We start from the raw sequence: 13,285 nt of genomic DNA on the forward strand, positions 1-13,285 counted from the left end.
GGGCACTGACAACGTCTAGCAACTTGGAGGCCTCCAAGTCCCTAGTAGCCGCAGGCACCACAAATAGGTTGGTTCAGGTGAAACGCTGAAACCACCTTGGGGAGAAACTGAGGACGAGTCCTCAATTCCTCCCTGTCCGAATGGAAAATCAGATAAGGGCTTTTTCAGGATAAAGCCGCCAATTCTGACACGCGCCTGGCCCAGGCCAGGGCCAACAGCATGACCACTTTTCATGTGAGATATTTTAACTCCACAGATTTAAGTGGTTCAAACCAATGTGACTTTTGGAACCCAAAACTACATTGAGATCCCAAAGTGCCACTGGAGGCACAAAAGGAGGCTGTATATGCAGTACCCCTTTTACAAACGTCTGAACTTCAGGGACTGAAGCTAGTTCTTTTTGGAAGAAAATTGACAGGGCCGAAATTTGAACCTTAATGGACCCCAATTTCAGGCCCATAGACACTCCTGTTTGCAGGAAATGTAGGAATCGACCCAGTTGAATTTCCTCCGTCGGGCCTTACTGGCCTCGCACCACGCAACATATTTTCGCCAATTGCGGTGATAATGTTTTTGCGGTTACATCCTTCCTGGCTTTGATCAGGATAGGGATGACTTCATCCAGAATGCCTTTTTTCCTTCAGGATCCGGCGTTCAACCGCCATGCCGTCAAACGCAGCCGCGGTAAGTCTTGGAACAGACAGGGTCCTTGCTGGAGCAGGTCCCTTCTTAGAGGTAGAGGCCACAGATCCTCCGTGAGCATCTCTTGAAGTTCCGGTTACCAAGTCCTTCTTGGCCAATCCGGAACCACGAATATAGGCCCTCATTCCGAGTTGATCGGTCGCAAGGCGAATTTAGCAGAGTTACACACGCTAAGCCGCCGCCTACTGGGAGTGTATCTTAGCATCTTAAAATTGCGACCGATGTATTCGCAATATTGCGATCACAAACTACTTAGCAGTTTTAGAGTAGCTCCACACTTACTCTGCCTGTGCGATCAGTTCAGTGCTTGTCGTTCCTGGTTTGACGTCACAAACACACCCAGCGTTCGCCCAACCACTCCCCCGTTTCTCCGGCCACTCCTGCGTTTTTTCCGGAAACGGTAGCGTTTTCAGCCACTTGCCCATAAAACGCTGTGTTTCCGCCCAGTAACACCCATTTCCTGTCAATCACATTACGATCGCCGGAGCGATGAAAAAGCCGTGAGTAAAAATACTATCTTCATTGTTAAATTACTTGGCGCAGTCGCAGTGCGAATATTGCGCATGCGTACTAAGCGGATTTTCATTGCGATGCGATGAAAAATACCGAGCGAACGACTCGGAATGAGGGCCATAGTGCTTACTCCTCTCCATCTTATCAATCTCAGTACCTTGGGTATGAGAGGCAGAGGAGGGAACACATACCCTGACTGGTACACCCACGGTGTTACCAGAGCGTCTACAGCTTATTGCCTGAGGGTCCCTGGACCTGGCGCAATACCTGTCGAGTTTTTAATCATGTGGAAGACTTCTGGGTGAAGTCCCCACTCTCCCGGGTGGAGGTCGTGCTGAGGAAGTCTGCTTCCCAGTTGTCCACTCCCGGAATGAATACTGCTGACAGTGCTATCACATGATTTTCCGCCCAGCGAAAAATCCTTGCAGCTTCTGTCATTGCCCTCCTGCTTCTTGTGCCACCCTGTCTGTTTACGTGGGTGACTGCCGTGATGTTGTCCGACTGGATCAACACCGGCTTACCTTGAAGCAGAGGTCTTGCTAAGCTTAGAGCATTGTAAATATCCCTTAGCTTCAGGATATTTATGTGAAGTGATGTCTCCAGGCTTGACCATAAGCCCTGGATATTCCTTCCCTGTGTGACTGCTCCCCAGCCTCGCAGGCTGGCATCCGTGGTCACCAGGACCCAGTCCTGAATGCCTAATCTGCGGCCCTCTAGAAAATGAGCACTCTGCAACCACCACAGGAGGGACACCCTTGTCCTTGGTGACAGGGTTATCCGCTGATGCATCTGAAGATGCGACCCGGACCATTTGTCCAGCAGGTCCCACTGGAAAGTTCTTGCGTGGAATCTGCCGAATGGTATTGCTTCGTAGGAAGCCACCATTTTACCCAGAACCCTTGTGCATTGATGCACTGAGACTTGGCTCGGTTTTAGGAGGTTCCTGACTAGCTCGGATAACTCCCTGGCTTTCTCCTCCGGGAGAAACACCTTTTTCTGGACTGTGTCCAGGATCATCCCTAGGAACAGAAGACACGTCGTCAGAACCAGGTGCGATTTTGGAATATTGAGAATCCAATCGTGCTGCCGCAACACTACCTGAGATAGTGCTACACCGACCTCCAACTGTTCCCTGGATCTTACCCTTATCAGGGAATTGTCCAAGTAAGGGATAACTAAAATTCACTTCCTTCGAAGGAATATCATCATTTCGGCCATTACCTTGGTAAAGACCCGGGGTGCCGTGGACCATCCATACGGCAGCGTCTGAACTGATAGTGACAGTTCTGTACCATAAACCTGAGGTACCCTTGGTGAGAAGGGTAAATTTTGACATGAAGGTAAGCATCCTTGATGTCCCGAGACATCATGTAGTCCCCTTCTTCCAGGTTCGCAATCACTGCTCTGAGTGACTCAATCTTGAATTTGAACCTCTGTATGTAAGTGTTCAAAGATTTTAGATTTAGAATCGGTCTCACCGAGCCGTCCGGCTTCGGTACCACAACAGTGTGGAATATTACCCTGTTCCCTGTTGCAGGAGGGGTATCTTGATTATCACCTGCTGGGAATACAGCTTGTGAATGGCTTCCAAAACTGTCTCCCTGTCAGAAGGAGACATCGGTAAAGCCGACTTTAGGAAACGGCGAGGGGGAGACGTCTCGAATTCTAATTTGTACCCCTGAGATATCACCTGAAGGATCCAGGGGTCTACTTGCGAGTGAGCCCACTGCGCGCTGAAATTCATTGAGACGGGCCCCCCACCGTGCCTGATTCTGCTTGTAAAGCCCCAGCGTATACTGAGGGCTTGGCAGAGGCGGGAGAGGGTTTCTGTTCCTGGGAACTGGCTGATTTCTGCAGCCTTTTTCCTCTCCCTCTGTCACGGGGCAGAAATGAGGAACCTTTTGCCCGCTTGTCCATGAAAAGACTGCGCCTGATAATACGGCGTCTTCTCATGTTGAGAGGCGACCTGGGGTACAAACGTGGAATTCCCAGCTGTTGCCGTGGCCACCAGGTCTGAAAGACCGACCCCAAATAACTCCTCCCCTTAATAAAGCAATACTTCCAAATGCCGTTTGGAATACGCATCACCTGACCACTGACGTGTCCATAACCCTCTACTGGTAGAAATGGACAACGAGCTTAGACTTGATGCCAGTCGGCAAATATTCCGCTGTGCATCACGCATATATAGAAATGCATCTTTTAAATGCTCTATAGGCAAAAATATACTGTCCCTATCTAGGGTATCAATATTTTCAGTCAGGGAATCCGACCACGCCAACCCAGCACTGCACATCCAGGCTGAGGCGATTGCTGGTCGCAGTATAACACCAGTATGTGTGTAAATACCTTTTAGGATACCCTCCTGCTTTCTATCAGCAGGAACCTTAAGGGCGGCCATCTCAGGCGAAGGTAGAGCCCTTACAAGCGTGTGAGCGCTTTATCCACCCTAGGGGGTGTTTCCCAACGCACCCTAACCTCTGGCGGGAAAGGATATAATGCCAATAACATTTTAGAAATTATCAGTTGTTATCGGGGGAAACCCACGCATCATCACACACCTCATTTAATTTCTCAGATTCAGGAAAACTACAGGTAGTTTTTCCTCACCGAACATAATACCCCTTTTTTTGGTGGTACTCGTATTATCAGAAATGTGTAAAACATTTTTCATTGCCTCAATCATGTAACGTGTGGCCCTACTGGAAGTCACATTCGTCTCTTCACCGTCGACTCTGGAGTCAGTATCCGTGTCGGCGTCTATATCTGCCATCTGAGGTAACGGGCGCTTTAGAGCCCCTGACGGCCTATGAGACGTCTGGACAGGCACAAGCTGAGTAGCCGGCTGTCTCATGTCAACCACTGTCTTTTATACATAGCTGACACTGTCACGTAATTCCTTCCAACAGTTCATCCACTCAGGTGTCGACCCCCTAGGGGGTGACATCACTATTACAGGCAATCTGCTCCGTCTCCACCTCATTTTTCTCCTCATACATGTCGACACAAAAGTACCGACATACAGCACACACACAGGGAATGCTCTGATAGAGGACAGGACCCCACTAGCCCTTTGGGGAGACAGAGGGAGAGTTTGCCAGCACACACCAGAGCGCTATATATATACAGGGATAACCTTATATAAGTGTTTTTCCCCTTATAGCTGCTGTATAGTTAATACTGCGCCTAATTAGTGCCCCCCTCTCTTTTTTAACCCTTTCTGTAGTGTAGTGACTGCAGGGGAGAGCCAGGGGAGCTTCCCTCCAACGGAGCTGTGAGGGAAAATGGCGCCAGTGTGCTGAGGAGATAGGCTCCGCCCCTTTTTCGCGGACTTTTCTCCTGCTTTTTTATGGATTCTGGCAGGGGTTAAAATTCATCCATATAGCCCTGGGGGCTATATGTGATGTATTTTCGCCAGCCAAGGTGTTTTTATTGCGTCTCAGGGCGCCCCCCCCCAGCGCCCTGCACCCTCAGTGACCGAAGTGTGAAGTGTGCTGAGAGCAATGGCGCACAGCTGCAGTGCTGTGCGCTACCTTGTTGAAGACAGGACGTCTTCTGCCGCCGATTTTCCGGACCTCTTCTGCCTTCTGGCTCTGTAAGGGGGCCGGCGGCGCGGCTCTGGGACCCATCCAAGCTGGGCCTGTGATCGTCCCTCTGGAGCTAATGTCCAGTAGCCTAAGAAGCCCAATCCACTCTGCACGCAGGTGAGTTCGCTTCTTCTCCCCTTAGTCCCTCGATGCAGTGAGCCTGTTGCCAGCAGGTCTCACTGAAAATAAAAAACCTAAACTAAAACTTTCACTAAGAAGCTCAGGAGAGCCCCTAGTGTGCACCCTTCTCGTTCGGGCACAGAGATCTAACTGAGGCTTGGAGGAGGGTCATAGGGGGAGGGGCCAGTGCACACCAGATAGTCCTAAGGTTGGTTCTATATCGGAGGGGCTGAAGGGACCTTGTGACGTATTGAGGGGAGGAGCTACGTCACCAGGGGGAGAAGCTACGGGCGAACAGGGTACCCGAAAAGTACCCTCGCGGGCTCGCTTCGCTCGCCACGCTTCGGGCACGGTGGCTCGCTCCGCTCCGCTTCGCTCACCACCTAATTACTAAAGGTAATAGTTGGTGGCGTGGATAGTAGAGGAACTATCCCGCTGGCCTAGCTCCTCCCCCTTGCGTTGTAACTCCTCCCCCTTACGGAAAAGGTCCCTTAGCCCACTTGATTCTAGCATCTACCATAGTCCTAAAGCTTTCTTTAGATGTGCCCAGTCTCCTGCGGAGCCGCTATTCCCCATGGTCCTTACGGAGTCCCCAGCATCCACTTAGGACGTTAGAGAAAATAAGAATTTACTTACCGATAATTCTATTTCTCGGAGTCCGTAGTGGATGCTGGGGTTCCTGAAAGGACCATGGGGAATAGCGGCTCCGCAGGAGACAGGGCACAAAAGTAAAGCTTTCCGATCAGGTGGTGTGCACTGGCTCCTCCCCCTATGACCCTCCTCCAAGCCAGTTAGGTACTGTGCCCGGACGAGCGTACACAATAAGGGAGGAATTTTGAATCCCGGGTAAGACTCATACCAGCCACACCAATCACACCGTACAACTTGTGATCTAAACCCAGTTAACAGTATGATAACAGCGGAGCCTCTGAAAAGATGGCTCACAACAATAAAAACCCGATTTTTGTAACTATGTACAAGTATTGCAGATAATCCGCACTTGGGATGGGCGCCCAGCATCCACTACGGACTCCGAGAAATAGAATTATCGGTAAGTAAATTCTTATTTTCTCTATCGTCCTAGTGGATGCTGGGGTTCCTGAAAGGACCATGGGGATTATACCAAAGCTCCCAAACGGGCGGGAGAGTGCGGATGACTCTGCAGCACCGAATGAGAGAACTCCAGGTCCTCCTTAGCCAGGGTATCAAATTTGTAGAATTTAGCAAACGTGTTTGCCCCTGACCAAGTAGCTGCTCGGCAAAGTTGTAAAGCCGAGACCCCTCGGGCAGCCGCCCAAGATGAGCCCACCTTCCTTGTGGAATGGGCATTTACATATTTTGGCTGTGGCAGGCCTGCCACAGAATGTGCAAGCTGAATTGTATTACACATCCAACTAGCAATAGTCTGCTTAGAAGCAAGAGCACCCAGTTTGTTGGGTGCATACAGGATAACAGCAAGTCAGTTTTCCTGACTCCAGCCGTCCTGGAACATATTTTCAGGGCCCTGACAACATCTAGCAACTTGGAGTCCTCCAAGTCCCTAGTAGGTGCAAGGCACCACAATAAGCTGGTTCAGGTGAAACACTGACACCACCTTAGGGAGAGAACTGGGGACGAGTCCGCAGCTCTGCCCTGTCCGAATGGACAAACAGATATGGGCTTTTTTGAGAAAAAACCACCAATTTGACACTCGCCTGGTCCAGGCCAGGGCCAAGAGCATGGTCACTTTTCATGTGAGATGCTTCAAATCCACAGATTTGACTGGTTTTAAACCAATGTGATTTGAGGAATCCCAGAACTACGTTGAGATCCCACAGTGCCACTGGAGGCACAAAAGGGGGTTGTATATGCAATACTCCCTTGACAAACTTCTGGACTTCAGGAACTGAAGCCAATTCTTTCTGGAAGAAAATCGACAGGGCCGAAATTTGAACCTTAATGGACCCCAATTTGAGGCCCATAGACACTCCTGTTTGCAGGAAATGCAGGAAACGACCGAGTTGAAATTTCTTTGTGGGGCCTTCCTGGCCTCACACCACGCAACATATTTTCGCCACATGTGGTGATAATGTTGTGCGGTCACCTCCTTTCTGGCTTTGACCAGGGTAGGAATGACCTCTTCCGGAATGCCTTTTTCCCTTAGGATCCGGCTTTCCACCGCCATGCCGACAAACGCAGCTGCGGTAAGTCTTGGAACAGACATGGTACTTGCTGAAGCAAGTCCCTTCTTAGCGGCAGAGGCCATAAGACCTCTGTAAGCATCTCTTGAAGTTCCGGGTACCAAGTCCTTCTTGGCCAATCCGGAGCCATGAGTATAGTTCTTACTCCTCTACGTCTTATAATTCTCAGCACCTTAGGTATGAGAAGCAGAGGAGGGAACACATACACCGACTGGTACACCCACGGTGTTACCAGAACGTCCACAGCTATTGCCTGAGGGTCTCTTGACCTGGCGCAATACCTGTCCCGTTTTTTGTTCAGACGGGACGCCATCATGTCCACCTTTGGTATTTCCCAACGGTTTACAATCATGTGGAAAAAACTTCCCGATGAAGTTTCCACTCTCCCGGGTGGAGGTCGTGCCTGCTGAGGAAGTCTGCTTCCCAGTTTCCATTCCCGGGATGAAACACTGCTGACAGTGCTATCACATGATTTTCCGCCCAGCGAAAAGTCCTTGCAGTTTTTGCCATTGCCCTCCTGCTTCTTGTGTCGCCCTGTCTGTTTACGTGGGCGACTGCCGTGATGTTTTTCCCACTGGATCAATACCGGCTGACCTTGAAGCAGAGGTCTTGCTAAGCTTAGAGCATTATAAATTTACCCTTAGCTCCAGTATATTTATGTGGAGAAAAGTCTCCAGACTTGATCACACTCCCTGGAAATTTTTTCCTTGTGTGACTGCTCCCCAGCCTCTCGGGCTGGGCTCCGTGGTCACCAGCATCCAATCCTGAATGCCGAATCTGCGGCCCTCTAGAAGATGAGCACTCTATAACCACCACAGGAGAGACACCCTTGTCCTTGGATATAGGGTTATCCGCTGATGCATCTGAAGATGCGATCCGGACCATTTGTCCAGCAGATCCCACTGAAAAGTTCTTGCGTGAAATCTGCCGAATGGAATTGCTTCGTAGGAAGCCACCATTTTTACCAGGACCCTTGTGCAATGATGCACTGTTTTTAGGAGGTTCCTGACTAGCTCGGATAACTCCCTGGCTTTCTCTTCCGGGAGAAACACCTTTTTCTGGACTGTGTCCAGAATCATCCCTAGGCACAGCAGACGTGTCGTCGGGATCAGCTGCGATTTTGGAATATTTAGAATCCACCCGTGCTGTTGTAGCAGTATCCGAGATAGTGCTACTCCGACCTCCAACTGTTCCCTGGACTATGTCCTTATCAGGAGATCGTCCAAGTAAGGGATAATTAAGACGCCTTTTCTTCGAAGAAGAATCATCATTTCGGCCATTACCTTGGTAAAGACCCGGGGTGCCGTGGACAATCCAAACGGCAGCGTCTGAAACTGATAGTGACAGTTCTGCACCACGAACCTGAGGTACCCTTAGTGAGAAGGGCAAATTTGGGACATAGAGGTAAGCATCCCTGATGTCCCGGGACACTATATAGTCCCCTTCTTCCTGGTTCGTTATCACTGCTCTGAGTGACTCCATCTTGATTTGAACCTTTGTAAGTGTTCAAAAAAATTTTTTTTTTTTTTTTTTTTTTTTTTAGAATAAGTCTCACCTAGCCTTCTGGCTTCAGTACCACAATATAGTGTGGAATAATACCCCTTTTCTTGTAGTAGGAGGGGTAATTTAATTATCACCTGCTGGGAATACAGCTTGTGAATTTTTTCCCATACTGCCTCCTTGTCGGAGGGAGACTTGGTAAAGCAGACTTCAGGAGCCTGCGAAGGGGAAACGTCTCGACATTCCAATCTGTACCCCTGGGATACTACTTGTAGGATCCAGGGGTCCTGTACGGTCTCAGCGCCATGCTGAGAACTTGTCAGAAGCGGTGGAACGCTTCTGTTCCTGGGAATGGGCTGCCTGCTGCAGTCTTCTTCCCTTTCCTCTATCCCTGGGCAGATATGATCTTATAGGGACGAAAGGACTGAGGCTGAAAAGACGGTGTCTTTTTCTGCAGAGATGTGACTTAGGGTAAAAACGGCGGATTTTCCAGCAGTTGCCGTGGCCACCAGGTCCGATGGACCGACCCCAAATAACTCCTCTTCCTTTATACGGCAATACACCTTTGTGCCGTTTGGAATCTGCATCACCTGACCACTGTCGTGTCCATAACATCTTCTGGCAGATATGGACATCGCATTTACTCTTGATGCCAGAGTGCAAATATCCCTCTGTGCATCTCGCATATATAGAAATGCATCCTTTAAATGCTCTATAGTCAATAAAATACTGTCCCTGTCAAGGGTATCAATATTTTTAGTCAGGGAATCCGACCAAGCCACCCCAGCTCTGCACATCCAGGCTGAGGCGATCGCTGGTCGCAGTATAACACCAGTATGTGTGTATATACTTTTTATGATATTTTCCAGCCTCCTGTCAGCTGGTCCTTGAGGACGGCCCTATCTATAGACGGTACCGCCACTTGTTTTGATAAGCGTGTGAGCGCCTTATCCACCCTAAGGGGTGTTTCCCAACGCGCCCTAACTTCTGGCGGGAAAGGGTATACCGCCCATAATTTTCTATCGGGGGGAACCCACGCATCATCACACACTTTATTTAATTTATCTGATTCAGGAAAAACTACGGTAGTTTTTTCACATCCCACATAATACCCTCTTTTGTGGTACTTGTAGTATCAGAAATATGAAACACCTCCTTCATTGCCTTTAACGTGTGGCCCTAATAAGGAATACGTTTGTTTATTCACCGTCGACACTGGATTCAGTGTCCCTGTCTGTGTCTGTGTCGACCGACTAAAGTAAACGGGCGTTTTAAAACCCCTGACGGTGTTTTTGAGACGTCTGGACCGGTACTAATTGTTTGTCGGCCGTCTCATGTCGTCAACCGACCTTGCAGCGTGTTGACATTATCACGTAATTCCCTAAATAAGCCATCCATTCCGGTGTCGACTCCCTAGAGAGTGACATCACCATTACAGGCAATTGCTCCGCCTCCTCACCAACATCGTCCTCATACATGTCGACACACACGTACCGACACACAGCACACACACAGGGAATGCTCTGATAGAGGACAGGACCTACTAGCCCTTTGGAGAGACAGAGGGAGAGTTTACCAGCACACACCAAAAACGCTATAATTATATAGGGACAACCTTATATAAGTGTTTTCCCTTATAGCATCTTTTTTATATATTTCTAACGCCAAATTAGTGCCCCCCCCTCTCTGTTTTAACCCTGTTTCTGTAGTGCAGTGCAGGGGAGAGCCTGGGAGCCTTCCCTCCAGCCTTTCTGTGAGGGAAAATGGCGCTGTGTGCTGAGGAGATAGGCCCCGCCCCTTTTTCGGCGGCCTCGTCTCCCGCTCTTAACGGATTCTGGCAGGGGTTAAATATCTCCATATAGCCTCCGGAGGCTATATGTGAGGTATTTTTAGCCAAAATAGGTATTCATTTGCCTCCCAGGGCGCCCCCCTCCCAGCGCCCTGCACCCTCAGTGACTGCCGTGTGAAGTGTGCTGAGAGGAAAATGGCGCACAGCTGCAGTGCTGTGCGCTACCTTTAGAAGACTGAGGAGTCTTCTGCCGCCGATTCTGGACCTCTTCTTACTTCAGCATCTGCAAGGGGGCCGGCGGCAAGGCTCCGGTGACCATCCAGGCTGTACCTGTGATCGTCCCTCTGGAGCTGATGTCCAGTAGCCAAGAAGCCAATCCATCCTGCACGCAGGTGAGTTCACTTCTTCTCCCCTAAGTCCCTCGTTGCAGTGATCCTGTTGCCAGCAGGACTCACTGTAAAATAAAAAACCTAAGCTAAACTTTTCTAAGCAGCTCTTTAGGAGAGCCACCTAGATTGCACCCTTCTCGGCCGGGCACAAAAATCTAACTGGCTTGGAGGAGGGTCATAGGGGGAGGAGCCAGTGCACACCACCTGATCGGAAAGCTTTACTTTTGTGCCCTGTCTCCTGCGGAGCCGCTATTCCCCATGGTCCTTTCAGGAACCCCAGCATCCACTAGGACGATAGAGAAAGGGGTATTAGTAACAATGTTGGCAGGATGATTACAAGTCAGCGCCGGGTGTGTGAGCAGCCTACATAGCACAACCCAACTATAGCACCTCTATCCCTGCAGCCGCCTGCTACAGCAGACCCTCCAACATGACCCACCCCAGTAGGTACAAAATGCTCTGTTCCTGGACTTCCCTCTTAATTTATGATTTCCATCACCTGTGTTGAACTAGTTAAATGAGAAGAAAGCTGTTTCTTCACAGGTGATGGCAATAATAAATGAAGAGGGAAGTCCAGAAACAGAGCATTTTGTACCTAGTGGGGCGGGTCATGTTGGAGGATATGCTACAGCCCTGACACAGCAGCGGTGTCCCTGTGTGTATCCCGCCGTGCTCGCAGCCGAAGTGGTAGTGAGAGGGTTAAACGTTTTGGAGGGAACGTCAAACAGTAGGCTCCACCCCTTCCTGCCCCCCACTAGTAGTTTACCAACAAGCACATAACACGGAACTGGTAAATGTGATGTCAGCGGAGCGGTAATGTCTTACCGGGGGCGGCGGCGCTGACACACGGTCGTAGGCACTGTGCTTCCGGGATGTATTGGTAAGGCCAAAGCAGCAGAGCGCGGCACACACTGATCTCCGGGCGCATGCGTGACATGTTCTTCAATACAGGCTGCTGTATTTGTGACAGTGTGACACAGGACGGTATAGCTATGCGCGTGCAGGGTAACGCGTGCTGTACACGCAGGAGCTGCTCGCTGTGCCCTGCCGGCCATGCACTTTTCCCCCCTAGTCTTCAGCGGTCTCGTAGTGTCCTGCTGGTGTTACATACCCCTGCTATACCCTAGCCAAGGCTTTCCCAGACTCTGTCCTCCCGTTTCCCTAATTGCAAAGGTTTTAAGTATATCCCTGCTTGTGCAGAGATGGTGTAATCAAACTGACTGGGGTACTAAATAAGTCTTAAATATACTAAATGTGCTTAAATATGAGCAGCCTTAAATCCTGGACTGTTAAGCTGGGTACGCACTGGAGCGATGTCACTCCAAAACACCATTTAGGAGTGACATATTCCTTACATCGCTCATTGTGTACCCAGGGCTGGCCTGAGGTCAAATTTTTTAGTAAGCAAATATTTTACTTCGGCACACCATGGATTACTCATGGGAAAAGTCCAGTTGTAGTGATCCTTGCATATTATGCCCACAGTTGCAGTGCCCCTGGATGAGAAGCAAAAGTCACATGGCCCCTTTGCAGCATTACACCTGGCACAGGCATGAGCATCACATAACTCACCTGCAGCTCTGACACAGGTACTCAGAGGAAGTGTCCGGCACTGCACTACAGTAAAGTGAAGGGACTACAAATCCATTACAGCTCCCGGCAGCAAGGTCTGCTGGAAGATGTAGTGGGCAGGTACTACCCTGGGGGGCAGACACTGACTGAAGCATGTCACTGGTGCAGCTGAGTAAGGGCGCCCTTCTCTATGTGGCGCCCTACTCAGCTGCGTAGCCATCGTATGCCTAAAAACGGCCCTGCGTGTACCCAGGAATGCACTCTCTTGCGTTTGCATGCGACAGACACTTGGTTTGATGTGCTGCACATCAAACCAAGCGTCCATCACTAGTGTCCTGTGTTATGTTAATGAAGGAAGGAACATGGTCGTTCCGTCCTTCATTAAAGCCGCCCCAGTCGGGCAATTCGGGGCTGATGGGGATTTGTTCCAGTGTGTACCCAGCATCAGAGTGCCTTGAGTACTCACTGCTCAAGCTGATGCTGGTAGCCCTGTCCGGACTGGACCATGAAGGGCCCGCCGGGAGAATGCTGTTTTAGGGGCCCATGCTTTATGGTGTGACCACACTCCAGTGGGAGTGTGGCCAGCCACCACAGTGGTTTAGCTAACCATTACAGAGTACATGTTCTGTGCCCCTTGGTAAACATACCTCCCAACATGACCCTCTCCAGGAGGGACACAATGCTCTGCTTCTGGACTTTTAATTTATGATTGCCGGCACCTGTGTTCAACAGGTTAATGCAGGGGTCTTCAACCTTTAAGACAGTGTGGGCCACATAAAAAAATGAAACGAAGCCGAGGGCCACTAAGCTATACTGCGGTATTTAGAATCTAAATTTTAATTTATGATTGTAATGAGACCTTTTCTAGACTCATAAGACCATAAAAAAGACTTCAAAAGATAATTATTGTAATTTAATGAATGAAACATGGTC

General features: G+C 49.7%; 2 protein-coding genes across 6 annotated transcripts in view; one reads left to right on the plus strand and one right to left on the minus strand.

Annotated features, from left to right (window-relative positions):
* The window catches only part of AP4B1 (adaptor related protein complex 4 subunit beta 1), a 293,647-nt gene extending 281,220 nt beyond the window's left edge, over positions 1-12,427 (minus strand). The window contains exon 1 of one of the 3 annotated variants that reach the window (XM_063955413.1): positions 12,353-12,427. The gene's annotated coding sequence lies outside the window, so the exon portion shown is untranslated. Of the gene's footprint in view, positions 1-11,605; positions 11,743-12,352 lie in introns of those variants that run through there. The other 2 variants (XM_063955414.1, XM_063955412.1) reach the window with 2 other exon arrangements.
* The window catches only part of LOC135047012 (5' exonuclease Apollo-like), a 98,839-nt gene continuing 97,067 nt past the window's right edge, over positions 11,514-13,285 (plus strand). Inside the window, exon 1 of one of the 3 annotated variants that reach the window (XM_063955417.1) lies at positions 11,514-11,660. The gene's annotated coding sequence lies outside the window, so the exon portion shown is untranslated. Of the gene's footprint in view, positions 11,661-12,277; positions 12,370-13,285 lie in introns of those variants that run through there. The other 2 variants (XM_063955415.1, XM_063955416.1) reach the window with 2 other exon arrangements.

Source organism: Pseudophryne corroboree, chromosome 2, assembly GCF_028390025.1.
Source record: "Pseudophryne corroboree isolate aPseCor3 chromosome 2, aPseCor3.hap2, whole genome shotgun sequence".
Lineage (NCBI taxonomy): Eukaryota > Metazoa > Chordata > Amphibia > Anura > Myobatrachidae > Pseudophryne > Pseudophryne corroboree.